The 20,032-nt window shown below is 54.4% G+C and overlaps 1 long non-coding RNA gene and 6 other non-coding genes across 7 annotated transcripts in view; 6 read left to right on the top strand and 1 right to left on the bottom strand.

Annotated features, from left to right (window-relative positions):
• Positions 1 to 20,032, bottom strand: part of LOC141418921 (uncharacterized) — a 518,407-nt gene that overhangs the window by 157,719 nt on the left and 340,656 nt on the right. The gene's annotated exons all lie outside the window — the stretch shown is intronic.
• Positions 2,415 to 2,533, top strand: LOC141418928 (5S ribosomal RNA). The gene has a single exon (XR_012443605.1). It is a non-coding gene; the product is annotated as a 5S ribosomal RNA (ribosomal RNA).
• Positions 5,745 to 5,863, top strand: LOC141418929 (5S ribosomal RNA). The gene has a single exon (XR_012443606.1). It is a non-coding gene; the product is annotated as a 5S ribosomal RNA (ribosomal RNA).
• Positions 9,066 to 9,184, top strand: LOC141418930 (5S ribosomal RNA). The gene has a single exon (XR_012443607.1). It is a non-coding gene; the product is annotated as a 5S ribosomal RNA (ribosomal RNA).
• LOC141418931 (5S ribosomal RNA) lies at positions 12,390 to 12,508 on the top strand. The gene has a single exon (XR_012443608.1). It is a non-coding gene; the product is annotated as a 5S ribosomal RNA (ribosomal RNA).
• LOC141418933 (5S ribosomal RNA) lies at positions 15,714 to 15,832 on the top strand. Its single transcript, XR_012443610.1, has one exon. It is a non-coding gene; the product is annotated as a 5S ribosomal RNA (ribosomal RNA).
• Positions 19,042 to 19,160, top strand: LOC141418934 (5S ribosomal RNA). The gene has a single exon (XR_012443611.1). It is a non-coding gene; the product is annotated as a 5S ribosomal RNA (ribosomal RNA).

The raw sequence follows: 20,032 nt of genomic DNA on the forward strand, positions 1-20,032 counted from the left end.
CTCTACCTTTCAGTGTTTATCCAAAGTCAATCCAAGGCTGTGGTCCACGAGTCTAAGAACAAACCCTGTGTTTTATGTCCAAAACTAAAAACACCACTTTTAAGTATGCTAGGACGGGTCCGGAGCAGGTAGAAATAGGGACTTCTTCCCGAGTAGTGTACAACGCCGTGGCCACTCATAGAAGTTTGTGCCTAGAGGGCTTTCATGTTCGATAGACACGCATCCATCATAACCACTTTTTTGTTTTATTTATTTGTTTATTTGTTTATTTATGTATTTACGTATTTACGTATTGATTTTTGTGGTACCAGTGCTTGAATTCAGGCCGTACACCTTGCCCCGCTCCACCAGCCCTTTTCGTGTGAGGGTTTTAAAGGGTTGACTCTCCAGGGTCCCCGAAGCCCACACTGCCTAAATTACCTGTGATAGAAAGAAAGGCAGGGGCAGTGCCTGAGACCACAAGGACTTTTCCCCTTATCGCTTCCTGATTGCTTGCAAGTGCTGGCTGTCTACCACCACAAGGACACTTCTCTTTACCTCTCCCTGGCTGCGTACCCCGGAAAACCTCCTCACCCCTAGTCCCCGCCCGCCCCCACCCCCCCGGCGAGGCTTGCATCCCAGGCTGTCCAGAGTGCAGGACGCCCCTCACCACGGCAAAATAAAGCGTGCTCTCGCCTGTAGAGGTCTCGGTCTCCTTTTCCTCGAGGCATCCTCTTTTCTAACATTTGGCTTTTTCTAACAGGTCTCATGGAACGACTTGCTTGGGCGGGCCTGGAAACGTGATCCACCTGAGTAGCTAAGGTTTCAGGCGTGAGCAAGCAGCACCCAGCAAGAACCAAGGTGTTGAGAGGTCTGGCATGAGGGACTCCATTTCAACTTGGAAGGCCTTTCACCCTCATCTCTAGAAACTGTTTGTCTCTGAGCTGTTTCCTCGGAGGGTTTTTGGATTGGTCGTTTTCATCTTTCGACGTGAGGATTAGTTTTTTTCTCTAAGTGTCTTATGTGTGTGGGGGGGTCGAGCAACAAACAGGTCAGGTGGGAGTCAGTGTCAGCTGGACCCTTTGGCCAAATTTAAACAACAAACAGGCTTGGAAGGACTCCCTTTTTAGCTAGTGGCCTCTAAACCATGACAAAGAAAACAGAATCTAAAGCTGACTTGTGTGAGGGACATGTACCTGTCTGTTACAGTCTTTTTTCATTGTTTCTTTTTTTTTTGTTTGTTTAATGGGCTTGATTGTAAATGTCCCAGGAGGATCAGAAGTGCAATTCCAAATACGTAAAAGAGCCATGGTAAAAATTCTGACGGACAACTTAGCAACTAAGAGAAGAGTATGTCAGTACCATCAGCATTTGATCACAGCGTTTCTGTAAATTTTGTAGTTTAGAGGGCCCGACAGCCTTGGAAAATGCAGATATGCTTACTATCTAGGAACGAATGACAGCATGACAGCTCTCTAGAGGTTATCCACACATATCAGTGGTTATCCTGAGAGTAAAACCTCAGAGTGCCCATTCATTGAGGGGTCAGTGTCAGTGACCCCAAATAGCCTCATCACAGGCACATGTAGGCTCCTAACTGTATTAGAATCATGTAAGACAACAGTTGTTTCACCATAGGGATGAAGCCATCTAGAAGATTTTCTATAAACCAACTCTTAATGAATTTTCATTTCGTCATGATCGTCATCTCAGTGGCCGAAACCCTGAGAAAAATTAGAAGGGAACAGAAGTAAATACTTCTGAGGACAAAGTGTAGAGTTTAGGAAGCCTGAGGGTTGACAGGATAGGATTTCTTAGGACGTTGAGTAGGGATGGGAGGAGATGTTTTTTTCTTTCCCTTGTCTCCACGATTTCGGTGGTGAAAGGGGCCTCTGAGCTGGAAATGTTCCCGATTGAGCCCCGCAGCCCCAGGCCCAGAGTGTGGAGGAGGGCGCAGCGGGTCGGCTAAGGGCGCGGCTGCCGTTTTGCAGAGGGCTGGAGGGGCAGTGGGGCTTTGTGGACGAGGAGGACCGGAAAGGTCCCCAAGACGTCCGTCGGGAGCCACGCGCCCAAGGGTCGGCTCCCGCAGGCGAGGGAGGAGGGCGGCCAGAACTGTGCACCCCCCCCACACCCCCGCCTTAGCCAAGGCAGTGACACATCCCCAGAGGAACAAGAGCCCGAGAGCACTGAGCAATGTTCCCCTGAGAAAACTCGATCCTGGTCCGGGCACCGGGACACCTCGGGAAGAAAGCCAGCGAGTGGCCACCTGGGCGAGACCGGCTGCCCCAGCAGGCGTCCGGGGCCCCTGGCCGCTTGGCCAGAGGCCGCCAGCCCCCACCCCGCAGCCCCCACCCGCAGCCGTGCCAGGGGAGCAGTGTGGAGACGCAGGCCGCGCCCACCTCACGCTCTTGGGGCTCCAGGAGGCGGCAGCTGGCGTCTACGGCCATACCACCCTGAACGCGCCCGATCTCGTCTGATCTCGGAAGCTAAGCAGGGTCGGGCCTGGTTAGTACTTGGATGGGAGACCGCCTGGGAATACCGGGTGCTGTAGGCTTTTGCTCGTCCCTCCCTCGCTGCTCCTTTTGGCCTCCGGGACCTCACCGCCCCGACCCAGCGCCACCACCACCGGCGACCCCTTCCCCGCCACCCCGCCAGACCCACGCCTCCCACCTCACAGACACGCCCCCGAATCCTCTCCTCTCCCCTCCCCACACTCTCGTGGGGCGCGCGCCCGCTCACTGGGCACCAGCCGGGTGGGTCCCAGGCCACGTTGGGGACCGCTCCCCAACTGTCCTCAGAAAGCCAGCAGGAGTAGAAAACGTTCAGGCGGACGGTGAGGGAAGTGCGAAAGCCCTGAGAAAGCGGGTCTGCAGCCCAGCGGGCCCCAGACTGGGACGCGCCACACCCTGGCTCGCCACAAGGTGGTGCACTGGGCCCAGGGCAAGACGCCAGGGGACAGGGAGGCAGGCCACCTCAGTCGGGTGCTGCTCCGTCGCTCGACCCAACACAGGTCAGCGTGTGCATGACCTCTCCGTGGGGCCCCAACTCCCACGGCGGTGCCTGCAGTCACGGGGACAGCGGGCGCAGGGCCTGAGCTCACGGTGAGGGGAGTATGCTTAGAATGCAAAATTCAAACACACCCGGGAATACATTGGCAAGGAGAAGTCCCAGAAAGAGTTGCAACCCTGACATTGAGGGCGCGTTTCCTTTTGCTTGGTCCTGTACCCTGCTTGAGTGTGAGTGGTGATGAATTGCTGCCCGTTTCGGATCGTTTGGTGGCAATGTAGTTTGTACCTTTCTCTGCAATGTGTGAAGTCTTTCTTTGTGTAATAGGCTGTATTGGCAAGTGTCTCTACCTTTCAGTGTTTATCCAAAGTCAATCCAAGGCTGTGGTCCACGAGTCTAAGAACAAACCCTGTGTTTTATGTCCAAAACTAAAAACACCACTTTTAAGTATGCTAGGACGGGTCCGGAGCAGGTAGAAATAGGGACTTCTTCCCGAGTAGTGTACAACGCCGTGGCCACTCATAGAAGTTTGTGCCTAGAGGGCTTTCATGTTCGATAGACACGCATCCATCATAACCACTTTTTTGTTTTATTTATTTGTTTATTTGTTTATTTATGTATTTACGTATTTACGTATTGATTTTTGTGGTACCAGTGCTTGAATTCAGGCCGTACACCTTGCCCCGCTCCACCAGCCCTTTTCGTGTGAGGGTTTTAAAGGGTTGACTCTCCAGGGTCCCCGAAGCCCACACTGCCTAAATTACCTGTGATAGAAAGAAAGGCAGGGGCAGTGCCTGAGACCACAAGGACTTTTCCCCTTATCGCTTCCTGATTGCTTGCAAGTGCTGGCTGTCTACCACCACAAGGACACTTCTCTTTACCTCTCCCTGGCTGCGTACCCCGGAAAACCTCCTCACCCCTAGTCCCCGCCCGCCCCCACCCCCCCGGCGAGGCTTGCATCCCAGGCTGTCCAGAGTGCAGGACGCCCCTCACCACGGCAAAATAAAGCGTGCTCTCGCCTGTAGAGGTCTCGGTCTCCTTTTCCTCGAGGCATCCTCTTTTCTAACATTTGGCTTTTTCTAACAGGTCTCATGGAACGACTTGCTTGGGCGGGCCTGGAAACGTGATCCACCTGAGTAGCTAAGGTTTCAGGCGTGAGCAAGCAGCACCCAGCAAGAACCAAGGTGTTGAGAGGTCTGGCATGAGGGACTCCATTTCAACTTGGAAGGCCTTTCACCCTCATCTCTAGAAACTGTTTGTCTCTGAGCTGTTTCCTCGGAGGGTTTTTGGATTGGTCGTTTTCATCTTTCGACGTGAGGATTAGTTTTTTTCTCTAAGTGTCTTATGTGTGTGGGGGGGTCGAGCAACAAACAGGTCAGGTGGGAGTCAGTGTCAGCTGGACCCTTTGGCCAAATTTAAACAACAAACAGGCTTGGAAGGACTCCCTTTTTAGCTAGTGGCCTCTAAACCATGACAAAGAAAACAGAATCTAAAGCTGACTTGTGTGAGGGACATGTACCTGTCTGTTACAGTCTTTTTTCATTGTTTCTTTTTTTTTTTGTTTGTTTAATGGGCTTGATTGTAAATGTCCCAGGAGGATCAGAAGTGCAATTCCAAATACGTAAAAGAGCCATGGTAAAAATTCTGACGGACAACTTAGCAACTAAGAGAAGAGTATGTCAGTACCATCAGCATTTGATCACAGCGTTTCTGTAAATTTTGTAGTTTAGAGGGCCCGACAGCCTTGGAAAATGCAGATATGCTTACTATCTAGGAACGAATGACAGCATGACAGCTCTCTAGAGGTTATCCACACATATCAGTGGTTATCCTGAGAGTAAAACCTCAGAGTGCCCATTCATGGAGGGGTCAGTGTCAGTGACCCCAAATAGCCTCATCACAGGCACATGTAGGCTCCTAACTGTATTAGAATCATGTAAGACAACAGTTGTTTCACCATAGGGATGAAGCCATCTAGAAGATTTTCTATAAACCAACTCTTAATGAATTTTCATTTCGTCATGATCGTCATCTCAGTGGCCGAAACCCTGAGAAAAATTAGAAGGGAACAGAAGTAAATACTTCTGAGGACAAAGTGTAGAGTTTAGGAAGCCTGAGGGTTGACAGGATAGGATTTCTTAGGACGTTGAGTAGGGATGGGAGGAGATGTTTTTTTCTTTCCCTTGTCTCCACGATTTCGGTGGTGAAAGGGGCCTCTGAGCTGGAAATGTTCCCGATTGAGCCCCGCAGCCCCAGGCCCAGAGTGTGGAGGAGGGCGCAGCGGGTCGGCTAAGGGCGCGGCTGCCGTTTTGCAGAGGGCTGGAGGGGCAGTGGGGCTTTGTGGACGAGGAGGACCGGAAAGGTCCCCAAGACGTCCGTCGGGAGCCACGCGCCCAAGGGTCGGCTCCCGCAGGCGAGGGAGGAGGGCGGCCAGAACTGTGCACCCCCCCCACACCCCCGCCTTAGCCAAGGCAGTGACACATCCCCAGAGGAACAAGAGCCCGAGAGCACTGAGCAATGTTCCCCTGAGAAAACTCGATCCTGGTCCGGGCACCGGGACACCTCGGGAAGAAAGCCAGCGAGTGGCCACCTGGGCGAGACCGGCTGCCCCAGCAGGCGTCCGGGGCCCCTGGCCGCTTGGCCAGAGGCCGCCAGCCCCCACCCCGCAGCCCCCACCCGCAGCCGTGCCAGGGGAGCAGTGTGGAGATGCAGGCCGCGCCCACCTCACGCTCTTGGGGCTCCAGGAGGCGGCAGCTGGCGTCTACGGCCATACCACCCTGAACGCGCCCGATCTCGTCTGATCTCGGAAGCTAAGCAGGGTCGGGCCTGGTTAGTACTTGGATGGGAGACCGCCTGGGAATACCGGGTGCTGTAGGCTTTTGCTCGTCCCTCCCTCGCTGCTCCTTTTGGCCTCCGGGACCTCACCGCCCCGACCCAGCGCCACCACCACCGGCGACCCCTTCCCCGCCACCCCGCCAGACCCACGCCTCCCACCTCACAGACACGCCCCCGAATCCTCTCCTCTCCCCTCCCCACACTCTCGTGGGGCGCGCGCCCGCTCACTGGGCACCAGCCGGGTGGGTCCCAGGCCACGTTGGGGACCGCTCCCCAACTGTCCTCAGAAAGCCAGCAGGAGTAGAAAACGTTCAGGCGGACGGTGAGGGAAGTGCGAAAGCCCTGAGAAAGCGGGTCTGCAGCCCAGCGGGCCCCAGACTGGGACGCGCCACACCCTGGCTCGCCACAAGGTGGTGCACTGGGCCCAGGGCAAGACGCCAGGGGACAGGGAGGCAGGCCACCTCAGTCGGGTGCTGCTCCGTCGCTCGACCCAACACAGGTCAGCGTGTGCATGACCTCTCCGTGGGGCCCCAACTCCCACGGCGGTGCCTGCAGTCACGGGGACAGCGGGCGCAGGGCCTGAGCTCACGGTGAGGGGAGTATGCTTAGAATGCAAAATTCAAACACACCCGGGAATACATTGGCAAGGAGAAGTCCCAGAAAGAGTTGCAACCCTGACATTGAGGGCGCGTTTCCTTTTGCTTGGTCCTGTACCCTGCTTGAGTGTGAGTGGTGATGAATTGCTGCCCGTTTCGGATCGTTTGGTGGCAATGTAGTTTGTACCTTTCTCTGCAATGTGTGAAGTCTTTCTTTGTGTAATAGGCTGTATTGGCAAGTGTCTCTACCTTTCAGTGTTTATCCAAAGTCAATCCAAGGCTGTGGTCCACGAGTCTAAGAACAAACCCTGTGTTTTATGTCCAAAACTAAAAACATCACTTTTAAGTATGCTAGGACGGGTCCGGAGCAGGTAGAAATAGGGACTTCTTCCCGAGTAGTGTACAACGCCGTGGCCACTCATAGAAGTTTGTGCCTAGAGGGCTTTCATGTTCGATAGACACGCATCCATCATAACCACTTTTTTGTTTTATTTATTTGTTTATTTATGTATTTACGTATTTACGTATTGATTTTTGTGGTACCAGTGCTTGAATTCAGGCCGTACACCTTGCCCCGCTCCACCAGCCCTTTTCGTGTGAGGGTTTTAAAGGGTTGACTCTCCAGGGTCCCCGAAGCCCACACTGCCTAAATTACCTGTGATAGAAAGAAAGGCAGGGGCAGTGCCTGAGACCACAAGGACTTTTCCCCTTATCGCTTCCTGATTGCTTGCAAGTGCTGGCTGTCTACCACCACAAGGACACTTCTCTTTACCTCTCCCTGGCTGCGTACCCCGGAAAACCTCCTCACCCCTAGTCCCCGCCCGCCCCCACCCCCCCGGCGAGGCTTGCATCCCAGGCTGTCCAGAGTGCAGGACGCCCCTCACCACGGCAAAATAAAGCGTGCTCTCGTCTGTAGAGGTCTCGGTCTCCTTTTCCTCGAGGCATCCTCTTTTCTAACATTTGGCTTTTTCTAACAGGTCTCATGGAACGACTTGCTTGGGCGGGCCTGGAAACGTGATCCACCTGAGTAGCTAAGGTTTCAGGCGTGAGCAAGCAGCACCCAGCAAGAACCAAGGTGTTGAGAGGTCTGGCATGAGGGACTCCATTTCAACTTGGAAGGCCTTTCACCCTCATCTCTAGAAACTGTTTGTCTCTGAGCTGTTTCCTCGGAGGGTTTTTGGATTGGTCGTTTTCATCTTTCGACGTGAGGATTAGTTTTTTTCTCTAAGTGTCTTATGTGTGTGGGGGGGTCGAGCAACAAACAGGTCAGGTGGGAGTCAGTGTCAGCTGGACCCTTTGGCCAAATTTAAACAACAAACAGGCTTGGAAGGACTCCCTTTTTAGCTAGTGGCCTCTAAACCATGACAAAGAAAACAGAATCTAAAGCTGACTTGTGTGAGGGACATGTACCTGTCTGTTACAGTCTTTTTTCATTGTTTCTTTTTTTTTTGTTTGTTTAATGGGCTTGATTGTAAATGTCCCAGGAGGATCAGAAGTGCAATTCCAAATACGTAAAAGAGCCATGGTAAAAATTCTGACGGACAACTTAGCAACTAAGAGAAGAGTATGTCAGTACCATCAGCATTTGATCACAGCGTTTCTGTAAATTTTGTAGTTTAGAGGGCCCGACAGCCTTGGAAAATGCAGATATGCTTACTATCTAGGAACGAATGACAGCATGACAGCTCTCTAGAGGTTATCCACACATATCAGTGGTTATCCTGAGAGTAAAACCTCAGAGTGCCCATTCATTGAGGGGTCAGTGTCAGTGACCCCAAATAGCCTCATCACAGGCACATGTAGGCTCCTAACTGTATTAGAATCATGTAAGACAACAGTTGTTTCACCATAGGGATGAAGCCATCTAGAAGATTTTCTATAAACCAACTCTTAATGAATTTTCATTTCGTCATGATCGTCATCTCAGTGGCCGAAACCCTGAGAAAAATTAGAAGGGAACAGAAGTAAATACTTCTGAGGACAAAGTGTAGAGTTTAGGAAGCCTGAGGGTTGACAGGATAGGATTTCTTAGGACGTTGAGTAGGGATGGGAGGAGATGTTTTTTTCTTTCCCTTGTCTCCACGATTTCGGTGGTGAAAGGGGCCTCTGAGCTGGAAATGTTCCCGATTGAGCCCCGCAGCCCCAGGCCCAGAGTGTGGAGGAGGGCGCAGCGGGTCGGCTAAGGGCGCGGCTGCCGTTTTGCAGAGGGCTGGAGGGGCAGTGGGGCTTTGTGGACGAGGAGGACCGGAAAGGTCCCCAAGACGTCCGTCGGGAGCCACGCGCCCAAGGGTCGGCTCCCGCAGGCGAGGGAGGAGGGCGGCCAGAACTGTGCACCCCCCCCACACCCCCGCCTTAGCCAAGGCAGTGACACATCCCCAGAGGAACAAGAGCCCGAGAGCACTGAGCAATGTTCCCCTGAGAAAACTCGATCCTGGTCCGGGCACCGGGACACCTCGGGAAGAAAGCCAGCGAGTGGCCACCTGGGCGAGACCGGCTGCCCCAGCAGGCGTCCGGGGCCCCTGGCCGCTTGGCCAGAGGCCGCCAGCCCCCACCCCGCAGCCCCCACCCGCAGCCGTGCCAGGGGAGCAGTGTGGAGACGCAGGCCGCGCCCACCTCACGCTCTTGGGGCTCCAGGAGGCGGCAGCTGGCGTCTACGGCCATACCACCCTGAACGCGCCCGATCTCGTCTGATCTCGGAAGCTAAGCAGGGTCGGGCCTGGTTAGTACTTGGATGGGAGACCGCCTGGGAATACCGGGTGCTGTAGGCTTTTGCTCGTCCCTCCCTCGCTGCTCCTTTTGGCCTCCGGGACCTCACCGCCCCGACCCAGCGCCACCACCACCGGCGACCCCTTCCCCGCCACCCCGCCAGACCCACGCCTCCCACCTCACAGACACGCCCCCGAATCCTCTCCTCTCCCCTCCCCACACTCTCGTGGGGCGCGCGCCCGCTCACTGGGCACCAGCCGGGTGGGTCCCAGGCCACGTTGGGGACCGCTCCCCAACTGTCCTCAGAAAGCCAGCAGGAGTAGAAAACGTTCAGGCGGACGGTGAGGGAAGTGCGAAAGCCCTGAGAAAGCGGGTCTGCAGCCCAGCGGGCCCCAGACTGGGACGCGCCACACCCTGGCTCGCCACAAGGTGGTGCACTGGGCCCAGGGCAAGACGCCAGGGGACAGGGAGGCAGGCCACCTCAGTCGGGTGCTGCTCCGTCGCTCGACCCAACACAGGTCAGCGTGTGCATGACCTCTCCGTGGGGCCCCAACTCCCACGGCGGTGCCTGCAGTCACGGGGACAGCGGGCGCAGGGCCTGAGCTCACGGTGAGGGGAGTATGCTTAGAATGCAAAATTCAAACACACCCGGGAATACATTGGCAAGGAGAAGTCCCAGAAAGAGTTGCAACCCTGACATTGAGGGCGCGTTTCCTTTTGCTTGGTCCTGTACCCTGCTTGAGTGTGAGTGGTGATGAATTGCTGCCCGTTTCGGATCGTTTGGTGGCAATGCAGTTTGTACCTTTCTCTGCAATGTGTGAAGTCTTTCTTTGTGTAATAGGCTGTATTGGCAAGTGTCTCTACCTTTCAGTGTTTATCCAAAGTCAATCCAAGGCTGTGGTCCACGAGTCTAAGAACAAACCCTGTGTTTTATGTCCAAAACTAAAAACACCACTTTTAAGTATGCTAGGACGGGTCCGGAACAGGTAGAAATAGGGACTTCTTCCCGAGTAGTGTACAACGCCGTGGCCACTCATAGAAGTTTGTGCCTAGAGGGCTTTCATGTTCGATAGACACGCATCCATCATAACCACTTTTTGGTTTTATTTATTTATTTGTTTATTTATGTATTTACATATTTACGTATTGATTTTTGTGGTACCAGTGCTTGAATTCAGGGCGTACACCTGGCCCCGCTCCACCAGCCCTTTTCGTGTGAGGGTTTTAAAGGGTTGACTCTCCAGGGTCCCCGAAGCCCACACTGCCTAAATTACCTGTGATAGAAAGAAAGGCAGGGGCAGTGCCTGAGACCACAAGGACTTTTCCCCTTATCGCTTCCTGATTGCTTGCAAGTGCTGGCTGTCTACCACCACAAGGACACTTCTCTTTACCTCTCCCTGGCTGCGTACCCCGGAAAACCTCCTCACCCCTAGTCCCCGCCCCCCCCCCCCCCCGGCGAGGCTTGCATCCCAGGCTGTCCAGAGTGCAGGACGCCCCTCACCACGGCAAAATAAAGCGTGCTCTCGTCTGTAGAGGTCTCGGTCTCCTTTTCCTCGAGGCATCCTCTTTTCTAACATTTGGCTTTTTCTAACAGGTCTCATGGAACGACTTGCTTGGGCGGGCCTGGAAACGTGATCCACCTGAGTAGCTAAGGTTTCAGGCGTGAGCAAGCAGCACCCAGCAAGAACCAAGGTGTTGAGAGGTCTGGCATGAGGGACTCCATTTCAACTTGGAAGGCCTTTCACCCTCATCTCTAGAAACTGTTTGTCTCTGAGCTGTTTCCTCGGAGGGTTTTTGGATTGGTCGTTTTCATCTTTCGACGTGAGGATTAGTTTTTTTTCTCTAAGTGTCTTATGTGTGTGGGGGGGTCGAGCAACAAACAGGTCAGGTGGGAGTCAGTGTCAGCTGGACCCTTTGGCCAAATTTAAACAACAAACAGGCTTGGAAGGACTCCCTTTTTAGCTAGTGGCCTCTAAACCATGACAAAGAAAACAGAATCTAAAGCTGACTTGTGTGAGGGACATGTACCTGTCTGTTACAGTCTTTTTTCATTGTTTCTTTTTTTTTTGTTTGTTTAATGGGCTTGATTGTAAATGTCCCAGGAGGATCAGAAGTGCAATTCCAAATACGTAAAAGAGCCATGGTAAAAATTCTGACGGACAACTTAGCAACTAAGAGAAGAGTATGTCAGTACCATCAGCATTTGATCACAGCGTTTCTGTAAATTTTGTAGTTTAGAGGGCCCGACAGCCTTGGAAAATGCAGATATGCTTACTATCTAGGAACGAATGACAGCATGACAGCTCTCTAGAGGTTATCCACACATATCAGTGGTTATCCTGAGAGTAAAACCTCAGAGTGCCCATTCATTGAGGGGTCAGTGTCAGTGACCCCAAATAGCCTCATCACAGGCACATGTAGGCTCCTAACTGTATTAGAATCATGTAAGACAACAGTTGTTTCACCATAGGGATGAAGCCATCTAGAAGATTTTCTATAAACCAACTCTTAATGAATTTTCATTTCGTCATGATCGTCATCTCAGTGGCCGAAACCCTGAGAAAAATTAGAAGGGAACAGAAGTAAATACTTCTGAGGACAAAGTGTAGAGTTTAGGAAGCCTGAGGGTTGACAGGATAGGATTTCTTAGGACGTTGAGTAGGGATGGGAGGAGATGTTTTTTTCTTTCCCTTGTCTCCACGATTTCGGTGGTGAAAGGGGCCTCTGAGCTGGAAATGTTCCCGATTGAGCCCCGCAGCCCCAGGCCCAGAGTGTGGAGGAGGGCGCAGCGGGTCGGCTAAGGGCGCGGCTGCCGTTTTGCAGAGGGCTGGAGGGGCAGTGGGGCTTTGTGGACGAGGAGGACCGGAAAGGTCCCCAAGACGTCCGTCGGGAGCCACGCGCCCAAGGGTCGGCTCCCGCAGGCGAGGGAGGAGGGCGGCCAGAACTGTGCACCCCCCCCACACCCCCGCCTTAGCCAAGGCAGTGACACATCCCCAGAGGAACAAGAGCCCGAGAGCACTGAGCAATGTTCCCCTGAGAAAACTCGATCCTGGTCCGGGCACCGGGACACCTCGGGAAGAAAGCCAGCGAGTGGCCACCTGGGCGAGACCGGCTGCCCCAGCAGGCGTCCGGGGCCCCTGGCCGCTTGGCCAGAGGCCGCCAGCCCCCACCCCGCAGCCCCCACCCGCAGCCGTGCCAGGGGAGCAGTGTGGAGACGCAGGCCGCGCCCACCTCACGCTCTTGGGGCTCCAGGAGGCGGCAGCTGGCGTCTACGGCCATACCACCCTGAACGCGCCCGATCTCGTCTGATCTCGGAAGCTAAGCAGGGTCGGGCCTGGTTAGTACTTGGATGGGAGACCGCCTGGGAATACCGGGTGCTGTAGGCTTTTGCTCGTCCCTTCCTCGCTGCTCCTTTTGGCCTCCGGGACCTCACCGCCCCGACCCAGCGCCACCACCACCGGCGACCCCTTCCCCGCCACCCCGCCAGACCCACGCCTCCCACCTCACAGACACGCCCCCGAATCCTCTCCTCTCCCCTCCCCACACTCTCGTGGGGCGCGCGCCCGCTCACTGGGCACCAGCCGGGTGGGTCCCAGGCCACGTTGGGGACCGCTCCCCAACTGTCCTCAGAAAGCCAGCAGGAGTAGAAAACGTTCAGGCGGACGGTGAGGGAAGTGCGAAAGCCCTGAGAAAGCGGGTCTGCAGCCCAGCGGGCCCCAGACTGGGACGCGCCACACCCTGGCTCGCCACAAGGTGGTGCACTGGGCCCAGGGCAAGACGCCAGGGGACAGGGAGGCAGGCCACCTCAGTCGGGTGCTGCTCCGTCGCTCGACCCAACACAGGTCAGCGTGTGCATGACCTCTCCGTGGGGCCCCAACTCCCACGGCGGTGCCTGCAGTCACGGGGACAGCGGGCGCAGGGCCTGAGCTCACGGTGAGGGGAGTATGCTTAGAATGCAAAATTCAAACACACCCGGGAATACATTGGCAAGGAGAAGTCCCAGAAAGAGTTGCAACCCTGACATTGAGGGCGCGTTTCCTTTTGCTTGGTCCTGTACCCTGCTTGAGTGTGAGTGGTGATGAATTGCTGCCCGTTTCGGATCGTTTGGTGGCAATGTAGTTTGTACCTTTCTCTGCAATGTGTGAAGTCTTTCTTTGTGTAATAGGCTGTATTGGCAAGTGTCTCTACCTTTCAGTGTTTATCCAAAGTCAATCCAAGGCTGTGGTCCACGAGTCTAAGAACAAACCCTGTGTTTTATGTCCAAAACTAAAAACACCACTTTTAAGTATGCTAGGACGGGTCCGGAACAGGTAGAAATAGGGACTTCTTCCCGAGTAGTGTACAACGCCGTGGCCACTCATAGAAGTTTGTGCCTAGAGGGCTTTCATGTTCGATAGACACGCATCCATCATAACCACTTTTTTGTTTTATTTATTTATTTGTTTATTTATGTATTTACATATTTACGTATTGATTTTTGTGGTACCAGTGCTTGAATTCAGGGCGTACACCTGGCCCCGCTCCACCAGCCCTTTTCGTGTGAGGGTTTTAAAGGGTTGACTCTCCAGGGTCCCCGAAGCCCACACTGCCTAAATTACCTGTGATAGAAAGAAAGGCAGGGGCAGTGCCTGAGACCACAAGGACTTTTCCCCTTATCGCTTCCTGATTGCTTGCAAGTGCTGGCTGTCTACCACCACAAGGACACTTCTCTTTACCTCTCCCTGGCTGCGTACCCCGGAAAACCTCCTCACCCCTAGTCCCCGCCCCCCCCCCCCCCCGGCGAGGCTTGCATCCCAGGCTGTCCAGAGTGCAGGACGCCCCTCACCACGGCAAAATAAAGCGTGCTCTCGTCTGTAGAGGTCTCGGTCTCCTTTTCCTCGAGGCATCCTCTTTTCTAACATTTGGCTTTTTCTAACAGGTCTCATGGAACGACTTGCTTGGGCGGGCCTGGAAACGTGATCCACCTGAGTAGCTAAGGTTTCAGGCGTGAGCAAGCAGCACCCAGCAAGAACCAAGGTGTTGAGAGGTCTGGCATGAGGGACTCCATTTCAACTTGGAAGGCCTTTCACCCTCATCTCTAGAAACTGTTTGTCTCTGAGCTGTTTCCTCGGAGGGTTTTTGGATTGGTCGTTTTCATCTTTCGACGTGAGGATTAGTTTTTTTTCTCTAAGTGTCTTATGTGTGTGGGGGGGTCGAGCAACAAACAGGTCAGGTGGGAGTCAGTGTCAGCTGGACCCTTTGGCCAAATTTAAACAACAAACAGGCTTGGAAGGACTCCCTTTTTAGCTAGTGGCCTCTAAACCATGACAAAGAAAACAGAATCTAAAGCTGACTTGTGTGAGGGACATGTACCTGTCTGTTACAGTCTTTTTTCATTGTTTCTTTTTTTTTTGTTTGTTTAATGGGCTTGATTGTAAATGTCCCAGGAGGATCAGAAGTGCAATTCCAAATACGTAAAAGAGCCATGGTAAAAATTCTGACGGACAACTTAGCAACTAAGAGAAGAGTATGTCAGTACCATCAGCATTTGATCACAGCGTTTCTGTAAATTTTGTAGTTTAGAGGGCCCGACAGCCTTGGAAAATGCAGATATGCTTACTATCTAGGAACGAATGACAGCATGACAGCTCTCTAGAGGTTATCCACACATATCAGTGGTTATCCTGAGAGTAAAACCTCAGAGTGCCCATTCATTGAGGGGTCAGTGTCAGTGACCCCAAATAGCCTCATCACAGGCACATGTAGGCTCCTAACTGTATTAGAATCATGTAAGACAACAGTTGTTTCACCATAGGGATGAAGCCATCTAGAAGATTTTCTATAAACCAACTCTTAATGAATTTTCATTTCGTCATGATCGTCATCTCAGTGGCCGAAACCCTGAGAAAAATTAGAAGGGAACAGAAGTAAATACTTCTGAGGACAAAGTGTAGAGTTTAGGAAGCCTGAGGGTTGACAGGATAGGATTTCTTAGGACGTTGAGTAGGGATGGGAGGAGATGTTTTTTTCTTTCCCTTGTCTCCACGATTTCGGTGGTGAAAGGGGCCTCTGAGCTGGAAATGTTCCCGATTGAGCCCCGCAGCCCCAGGCCCAGAGTGTGGAGGAGGGCGCAGCGGGTCGGCTAAGGGCGCGGCTGCCGTTTTGCAGAGGGCTGGAGGGGCAGTGGGGCTTTGTGGACGAGGAGGACCGGAAAGGTCCCCAAGACGTCCGTCGGGAGCCACGCGCCCAAGGGTCGGCTCCCGCAGGCGAGGGAGGAGGGCGGCCAGAACTGTGCACCCCCCCCACACCCCCGCCTTAGCCAAGGCAGTGACACATCCCCAGAGGAACAAGAGCCCGAGAGCACTGAGCAATGTTCCCCTGAGAAAACTCGATCCTGGTCCGGGCACCGGGACACCTCGGGAAGAAAGCCAGCGAGTGGCCACCTGGGCGAGACCGGCTGCCCCAGCAGGCGTCCGGGGCCCCTGGCCGCTTGGCCAGAGGCCGCCAGCCCCCACCCCGCAGCCCCCACCCGCAGCCGTGCCAGGGGAGCAGTGTGGAGACGCAGGCCGCGCCCACCTCACGCTCTTGGGGCTCCAGGAGGCGGCAGCTGGCGTCTACGGCCATACCACCCTGAACGCGCCCGATCTCGTCTGATCTCGGAAGCTAAGCAGGGTCGGGCCTGGTTAGTACTTGGATGGGAGACCGCCTGGGAATACCGGGTGCTGTAGGCTTTTGCTCGTCCCTTCCTCGCTGCTCCTTTTGGCCTCCGGGACCTCACCGCCCCGACCCAGCGCCACCACCACCGGCGACCCCTTCCCCGCCACCCCGCCAGACCCACGCCTCCCACCTCACAGACACGCCCCCGAATCCTCTCCTCTCCCCTCCCCACACTCTCGTGGGGCGCGCGCCCGCTCACTGGGCACCAGCCGGGTGGGTCCCAGGCCACGTTGGGGACCGCTCCCCAACTGTCCTCAGAAAGCCAGCAGGAGTAGAAAACGTTCAGGCGGACGGTGAGGGAAGTGCGAAAGCCCTGAGAAAGCGGGTCTGCAGCCCAGCGGGCCCCAGACTGGGACGCGCCACACCCTGGCTCGCCACAAGGTGGTGCACTGGGCCCAGGGCAAGACGCCAGGGGACAGGGAGGCAGGCCACCTCAGTCGGGTGCTGCTCCGTCGCTCGACCCAACACAGGTCAGCGTGTGCATGACCTCTCCGTGGGGCCCCAACTCCCACGGCGGTGCCTGCAGTCACGGGGACAGCGGGCGCAGGGCCTGAGCTCACGGTGAGGGGAGTATGCTTAGAATGCAAAATTCAAACACACCCGGGAATACATTGGCAAGGAGAAGTCCCAGAAAGAGTTGCAACCCTGACATTGAGGGCGCGTTTCCTTTTGCTTGGTCCTGTACCCTGCTTGAGTGTGAGTGGTGATGAATTGCTGCCCGTTTCGGATCGTTTGGTGGCAATGTAGTTTGTACCTTTCTCTGCAATGTGTGAAGTCTTTCTTTGTGTAATAGGCTGTATTGGCAAGTGTCTCTACCTTTCAGTGTTTATCCAAAGTCAATCCAAGGCTGTGGTCCACGAGTCTAAGAACAAACCCTGTGTTTTATGTCCAAAACTAAAAACACCACTTTTAAGTATGCTAGGACGGGTCCGGAACAGGTAGAAATAGGGACTTCTTCCCGAGTAGTGTACAACGCCGTGGCCACTCATAGAAGTTTGTGCCTAGAGGGCTTTCATGTTCGATAGACACGCATCCATCATAACCACTTTTTTGTTTTATTTATTTATTTGTTTATTTATGTATTTACATATTTACGTATTGATTTTTGTGGTACCAGTGCTTGAATTCAGGGCGTACACCTGGCCCCGCTCCACCAGCCCTTTTCGTGTGAGGGTTTTAAAGGGTTGACTCTCCAGGGTCCCCGAAGCCCACACTGCCTAAATTACCTGTGATAGAAAGAAAGGCAGGGGCAGTGCCTGAGACCACAAGGACTTTTCCCCTTATCGCTTCCTGATTGCTTGCAAGTGCTGGCTGTCTACCACCACAAGGACACTTCTCTTTACCTCTCCCTGGCTGCGTACCCCGGAAAACCTCCTCACCCCTAGTCCCCGCCCCCCCCCCCCCCCCCCCGGCGAGGCTTGCATCCCAGGCTGTCCAGAGTGCAGGACGCCCCTCACCACGGCAAAATAAAGCGTGCTCTCGTCTGTAGAGGTCTCGGTCTCCTTTTCCTCGAGGCATCCTCTTTTCTAAATTTGGCTTTTTCTAACAGGTCTCATGGAACGACTTGCTTGGGCGGGCCTGGAAACGTGATCCACCTGAGTAGCTAAGGTTTCAGGCGTGAGCAAGCAGCACCCAGCAAGAACCAAGGTGTTGAGAGGTCTGGCATGAGGGACTCCATTTCAACTTGGAAGGCCTTTCACCCTCATCTCTAGAAACTGTTTGTCTCTGAGCTGTTTCCTCGGAGGGTTTTTGGATTGGTCGTTTTCATCTTTCGACGTGAGGATTAGTTTTTTTTTCTCTAAGTGTCTTATGTGTGTGGGGGGGTCGAGCAACAAACAGGTCAGGTGGGAGTCAGTGTCAGCTGGACCCTTTGGCCAAATTTAAACAACAAACAGGCTTGGAAGGACTCCCTTTTTAGCTAGTGGCCTCTAAACCATGACAAAGAAAACAGAATCTAAAGCTGACTTGTGTGAGGGACATGTACCTGTCTGTTACAGTCTTTTTTCATTGTTTCTTTTTTTTTTGTTTGTTTAATGGGCTTGATTGTAAATGTCCCAGGAGGATCAGAAGTGCAATTCCAAATACGTAAAAGAGCCATGGTAAAAATTCTGACGGACAACTTAGCAACTAAGAGAAGAGTATGTCAGTACCATCAGCATTTGATCACAGCGTTTCTGTAAATTTTGTAGTTTAGAGGGCCCGACAGCCTTGGAAAATGCAGATATGCTTACTATCTAGGAACGAATGACAGCATGACAGCTCTCTAGAGGTTATCCACACATATCAGTGGTTATCCTGAGAGTAAAACCTCAGAGTGCCCATTCATTGAGGGGTCAGTGTCAGTGACCCCAAATAGCCTCATCACAGGCACATGTAGGCTCCTAACTGTATTAGAATCATGTAAGACAACAGTTGTTTCACCATAGGGATGAAGCCATCTAGAAGATTTTCTATAAACCAACTCTTAATGAATTTTCATTTCGTCATGATCGTCATCTCAGTGGCCGAAACCCTGAGAAAAATTAGAAGGGAACAGAAGTAAATACTTCTGAGGACAAAGTGTAGAGTTTAGGAAGCCTGAGGGTTGACAGGATAGGATTTCTTAGGACGTTGAGTAGGGATGGGAGGAGATGTTTTTTTCTTTCCCTTGTCTCCACGATTTCGGTGGTGAAAGGGGCCTCTGAGCTGGAAATGTTCCCGATTGAGCCCCGCAGCCCCAGGCCCAGAGTGTGGAGGAGGGCGCAGCGGGTCGGCTAAGGGCGCGGCTGCCGTTTTGCAGAGGGCTGGAGGGGCAGTGGGGCTTTGTGGACGAGGAGGACCGGAAAGGTCCCCAAGACGTCCGTCGGGAGCCACGCGCCCAAGGGTCGGCTCCCGCAGGCGAGGGAGGAGGGCGGCCAGAACTGTGCACCCCCCCCACACCCCCGCCTTAGCCAAGGCAGTGACACATCCCCAGAGGAACAAGAGCCCGAGAGCACTGAGCAATGTTCCCCTGAGAAAACTCGATCCTGGTCCGGGCACCGGGACACCTCGGGAAGAAAGCCAGCGAGTGGCCACCTGGGCGAGACCGGCTGCCCCAGCAGGCGTCCGGGGCCCCTGGCCGCTTGGCCAGAGGCCGCCAGCCCCCACCCCGCAGCCCCCACCCGCAGCCGTGCCAGGGGAGCAGTGTGGAGACGCAGGCCGCGCCCACCTCACGCTCTTGGGGCTCCAGGAGGCGGCAGCTGGCGTCTACGGCCATACCACCCTGAACGCGCCCGATCTCGTCTGATCTCGGAAGCTAAGCAGGGTCGGGCCTGGTTAGTACTTGGATGGGAGACCGCCTGGGAATACCGGGTGCTGTAGGCTTTTGCTCGTCCCTTCCTCGCTGCTCCTTTTGGCCTCCGGGACCTCACCGCCCCGACCCAGCGCCACCACCACCGGCGACCCCTTCCCCGCCACCCCGCCAGACCCACGCCTCCCACCTCACAGACACGCCCCCGAATCCTCTCCTCTCCCCTCCCCACACTCTCGTGGGGCGCGCGCCCGCTCACTGGGCACCAGCCGGGTGGGTCCCAGGCCACGTTGGGGACCGCTCCCCAACTGTCCTCAGAAAGCCAGCAGGAGTAGAAAACGTTCAGGCGGACGGTGAGGGAAGTGCGAAAGCCCTGAGAAAGCGGGTCTGCAGCCCAGCGGGCCCCAGACTGGGACGCGCCACACCCTGGCTCGCCACAAGGTGGTGCACTGGGCCCAGGGCAAGACGCCAGGGGACAGGGAGGCAGGCCACCTCAGTCGGGTGCTGCTCCGTCGCTCGACCCAACACAGGTCAGCGTGTGCATGACCTCTCCGTGGGGCCCCAACTCCCACGGCGGTGCCTGCAGTCACGGGGACAGCGGGCGCAGGGCCTGAGCTCACGGTGAGGGGAGTATGCTTAGAATGCAAAATTCAAACACACCCGGGAATACATTGGCAAGGAGAAGTCCCAGAAAGAGTTGCAACCCTGACATTGAGGGCGCGTTTCCTTTTGCTTGGTCCTGTACCCTGCTTGAGTGTGAGTGGTGATGAATTGCTGCCCGTTTCGGATCGTTTGGTGGCAATGTAGTTTGTACCTTTCTCTGCAATGTGTGAAGTCTTTCTTTGTGTAATAGGCTGTATTGGCAAGTGTCTCTACCTTTCAGTGTTTATCCAAAGTCAATCCAAGGCTGTGGTCCACGAGTCTAAGAACAAACCCTGTGTTTTAT

The sequence above is a fragment of the Castor canadensis genome, chromosome 18, assembly GCF_047511655.1.
Source record: "Castor canadensis chromosome 18, mCasCan1.hap1v2, whole genome shotgun sequence".
Taxonomy (NCBI): Eukaryota; Metazoa; Chordata; class Mammalia; order Rodentia; family Castoridae; genus Castor; species Castor canadensis.